Genomic DNA, 5,177 nt, shown 5'->3' with positions numbered 1-5,177 from the left:
CTTATTTTCCCTTTAGGAAGAGTGGAGGCTTCTGCAGGAAGACTCTCTAGATGAGAGGAAGCCTAGCGGCACTCAAACCTATAGGTAGTGCTATCTGCAGTGGAGTTGTAACCACCCAGGGGTGTTTAGAACCAACTCTAGAATGGGAACGGAGAAATACTGCGTAACCCATACCATACAGGATTTTAGAAAAGAACCCAACCTTCAGGGGGGGAGTCTTTACCACTCATGTGGATTTTAGAAAGTGCCCAAGGACTTGCGTGTGCACTTACCACTTCACGTGGGTTTTTAAGGAGTGCTCAAAGCTTCGCGTGAGTACTCACCACTATTGTGGGTTTGAGAAGGTGCCCAGAGCGTAGTGAGGGAAACACCATATAATTATCACAGGCGATAGCAAAGCCTGGAGCTTCGGAGCTCTGTAAGAGTGGAGGTCTCAAACATAAACCCTAGTATGAGGGGAGACCTGACTACACTCATGCTTGTAAGTACAGAGGCGGAGCTTCTGGAGAACGGAGGCTTCACAGAAGACTCTCTAAAAAGAGAGGGAACCTGACAACGTTCAATCCACTAGCTCTTAGGAGTGGAGGTCTCAAATAACCCTTCAGTGAGGGGAGACCTAGCTACACTCACGCCTAGAGGTACTAGAAGCGGAGCTTCTGGAGAATGGAGGCTTCACAGAAGACTCTCTAAAAAGAGAGGAAACCTGACAACGTTCAATCCACTAGCTCTTAGGAGTGGAGGTCTCAAATAACCCTTCAGTGAGGGGAGACCTAGCTACACTCACGCCTAGAGGTACTAGAAGCGGAGCTTCTGGAGAATGGAGGCTTCACAGAAGACTCTCTAAAAAGAGAGGAAACCTGACAACGTTCAATCCACTAGCTCTTAGGAGTGGAGGTCTCAAATAACCCTTCAGTGAGGGGAGACCTAGCTACACTCACGCCTAGAGGTACTAGAAGCGGAGCTTCTGGAGAATGGAGGCTTCACAGAAGACTCTCTAAAAAGAGAGGAAACCTGACAACGTTCAATCCACTAGCTCTTAGGAGTGGAGGTCTCAAATAACCCTTCAGTGAGGGGAGACCTGGCTACACTCACGCTTGCTGGAGGCGGAGCTTCTGGGGAACGGAGGCTTCACAGAAGACTCTCAAAAAGAGAGGAAACCTGACAACGTTCAATCCACTAGCTCTTAGGAGTGGAGATCTCAATAACCCTTCGTGAGGGGAGACCTGACTACACTCACGCCTGGAGGGAAAGACTGGAAGCGGAGCTTCTGGAGAACGGGGGCCTCACCAGAGGGGAAGCCCCAACATGCTCAATCCGCCAGCTCTTTACGATTGGAGGCCTCAACGCTCTAAGTGAGGAGAGGCCTGGCTACACTCACGCTTGGAGGTACTAAAAACGGAGCTTCTGGGGAACGGAGGCCTTCATAGAGACTCTCAGAATGAGAGGAACACCTGACAACGCTCAACCTCCCAGCTCTAAAGAGTGGAGATCTCACACCAAATATTCAGTGAGGGGAGATCTGCTACACTCACGTCTGAAAGTACCAGAAGCGGAGCTTCAGGGGAACGGAGGCTTCACAGAGACCCTCGGATGAGAGGAAGCCTAGCAACGCTCAATCTCCTAGCTCTATGGAGTGGAGATCTCACCCAAATATTTTAGTGAGGGGAGACCTAGCTACACTCAACGCTTAGAGAATACCGGGACTCACAGCAGGGCCCAAATGCTGAGAGCAGGGCCCTGTAGAGTGGAGGCTTTGAACGAATCTCACAGAGAGAAAAAGCCTGACAACACTCGGTCTTGGTGAGCGGTATTCTAATAGTCCCTAGCGAGAGATGCTCGAGAGTGGAGGTCTTAACGAAAAACCCACTGAGGGGAGACCTGGCTACACTCAACGCTACAAGTACATGAACCCACATCACAGGAATCTGTAGAGTGGAGGCTTCAAGTCTGGAAAGAGAGAGCCTTAACAATACTCAGCTTTGGCAGAGGGCTCAAAGCACAGAGCACAGCAGTTAGCGAGGCCTAAGCAGGCCTACCAGCTAAATACCACGAGTATGTACTTGTAAGCGGAGCACTGAGGGGAGCGAAGGCTGCAACTGGATGGTTCTCATGCAGGAGAACACATCTAACCATTCTAAGTCTAAACCATAGGGAAGACCAGTCGCCCGACCTACATCATGACGCCACTAGGCGAAAGGAGGTCTGATCAGCAGCAGCGAAGAGCGGAGGCTCCTACAGAAGGACTCTCAATCGAGAGGAAGCCTACAGCACCCTGACAACGCTCACCGTGGCAGGAAAGTCTAGGAGTGGAGGTGCTAACCAACAGAGCTCATTAATAATGAGGGGAGACCTACTACACTCAACCCCCTAAATGCTATCTGGACAGAGCTGTAAGCGCCTATACAGGGTTCAAAAGGTGAAACCTGGAGGTCCAGACCAGGGCATCCGCCAAGGAGGACCTAACACTGTGAGCTTCGGTGTAGAGCGAGGCTCACGAGAGCCTACCAGCTCCCAGAACTGCCCAAATCTGATAGAACTGTGAGAAATCAGCCTAGACAAGAACCTCCATAGAGGGGCATCTCGTCAGCGCAACTCTCAGAGAGAGGAGGCCTGAAAAAATCCTCACACTTAGGGGGGGGGTTTCCTAAACTTTCCTCTCTCACTAAAGAAAACTTCTTTCTTTCCCTTTTTGACAGGGCCCTGGGGAGCGGGGCCTTCAGTGCACTGACTCACAAAGAGAGGCAGCCCATGCGCTCAACCCTGGGTTGCTCCTATCTTCTTAAAAGGAGGGTGGGGAACCTACCCTAACCTCCCGGTCTTCACACTCAGACGAGCGGAGTCTAGAGGGACTCTTACCACGGGACGGGGTAGATTGCCACACCCAGTAGGTGTGTAGACATGCATATGCAGGTATAAATAGTGCCTAAGCCGAGCTCAAAAGCAGCGGAGGCTTCAAGGGATAACTCTCAGAATGAGAGGAGGCCTGACAACGCCTAACCCCTACAGGAGTCGTTTACGAGTGGAGGTCTGGTACACTAACTCACAAACGAGGGAAGACCTGGCTACACTCGACACTCAGGGACCTTAGGAGCTCAGTAGCTCAAATACTAAAGTCTCACCCAAGCGGAGCTGGTAGACAAAGAATACGTACATATACATATACACAACCAGCTATATGTCAGTACATGTACCGGGCCAACGGATTGAATTTATCAATCTATCGTCAGCCCAGCCCCAGAGTCTTAAGGGGAAAAAAGGGCGGGTGGCCGCACGACGTGAGGGAGAAGGGAGAGGATCGTTTCCCTACGATCCCGTCTCCCATAACGCACATCACGTCTCCTCTGAGACCTACCCCTCCCAAGAGGAGGGTCTCGAGTGGCCACACAAAACCGCCTGGCCCTGCCTCCAGCCCGCAGGCCAGGAGGGGCCAGGCTCCCCCTGCGTTCGGGTGGAGATGAGGACCGGTGAGAAATAACAGACCCCAAAGGATCTATTTAGCCGCTGAGCACGCCTCCGCCTCCCTGAGTTAGTCGAACATCGTAACAACGGATGTACCGAATAATTCGGAAGGCGAGACTGGCGCATCGAGGAGAAAGCACTCATCTTTCTCCCCGATGTCTGCAAAAATTCACCTACAAGCCTGTGGTGTGAAACAGCTCAGCCCTCTCCACGGGTCTTCATCCTCCAGCAGATCAGCCCGGTACGCCTGCAACACTGCCACTGCGTGCAGGCAGCACCAGCCTGACCCGCTGCCGCGTATGCCCTCAGCGTCGACGCCACCCACGCCGAGAGACAGCAAACGTATCCTCAGGTTATGGCATCGACGGCCTGCCATACTCACGCACTCACTCTGCACCAGCATAACTAACATGCTGATATAGATGAGTGCGGCTGAACATGGTTTATCCCATGCCCTCCCGATCCTAATATATAGATCAGGAGGGAATGGGATGTATATGGGGACTGGTCTGTTATGGTCAGGGTGAAATTGCTCATATAATTTGTTATGAGCAACCTCCCCCTGCACGTGCTTTCACCGCAGATCAAAGCAGACCGCAGCGCGGCTCATAACAGACAACAGCTCATCATACGCGGGGCAGGCAGGCTGTGAGAGCTCAGAAAATCACTTTTCGCCCATAACAGCCACATCCTGCTTACCTGGCTAAAACCAGTAGAGCACTTGCCGCTGTATCAAAGGATGTCAGAGATTAATACATCCTTCGCCCGCAGCTCGCCCTCGTCCGCGGCTGACGAGCGTGAGAGATTACACATCTCTCAACTCGTGTGCGCGCTTCATCTGTAACCACCGCGGGCTCGTTCTCCGTGCAGCCTCGGCTGCAACGGGACCCGAGCCGCGTAGGGCAGATAAATGTCCCGATTCCCTCGGAAAAGGGGACAAACGAGAGCGGAGTTTCCTTAGAGAGAAACTCTCACGATGAACGCGCTCTGCACTCTCAAGAACAGAGCGCGCGTGCTCACTCACCCAAACACATAACAAACAGACTGCGCACGTCATCTGGTGTCAGATTTCTCTGACACGGATTCTGCACACTTGCTGAACTGTATACTCTAGGAATCATCATTTTACTCGAGCTTAGAACAAGGTAAGGCTGAAGAACAAAAAGATGGTTGATGTATTCACAAGCGCCCCTTTATACTAGTAGGCGCCTTGTTTATGACGTCATGGGCTGGCGCCGGTCAATGTCAAGTTCATTGTCGTTGTTTTATAAGAGCTTCAGAACCGGTCACGCTGAGAGCAGTTCCCAAAGTGTCCTAACCAGGACGCAGCGTAGAGTTCCCTCCGGAAGGGAACTGTATTAAAAGATTGCTGTAAACTATTTTGTAATGTATTCTTAGTGTTTTTATTTGAGATATTCATTAGCAGCAATAGTTTGATGTGGAAGTGACTCACATGCAGTAGTTTGCAGCAGCAGCATCAGTCCAAAGATGAGCATCATTTCTCTAAAGTCCAGTTTCCAGAAGAGACCAATCCCAGCAGAAGAGTGTGATGCTGCTTCAGTCAAACAATCGCTTCACTCTGACAGAAGAGTCTGACTGACGCTCATCTGTGCTCACAATAGAGTTAGAAAACTACTGCACAACTATTGTTTCTGTCAGAGAAAAGGAAGTTGAGATCATTACTGGAGCAGTTAGGGGTTTCAGATCTTGCACAAGAA

This window comes from Garra rufa, chromosome 16 (genome assembly GCF_049309525.1).
Source record: "Garra rufa chromosome 16, GarRuf1.0, whole genome shotgun sequence".
In the NCBI taxonomy this organism is placed as follows: Eukaryota; Metazoa; Chordata; class Actinopteri; order Cypriniformes; family Cyprinidae; genus Garra; species Garra rufa.
Note: the sequence above shows the minus strand (reverse complement) of the source record.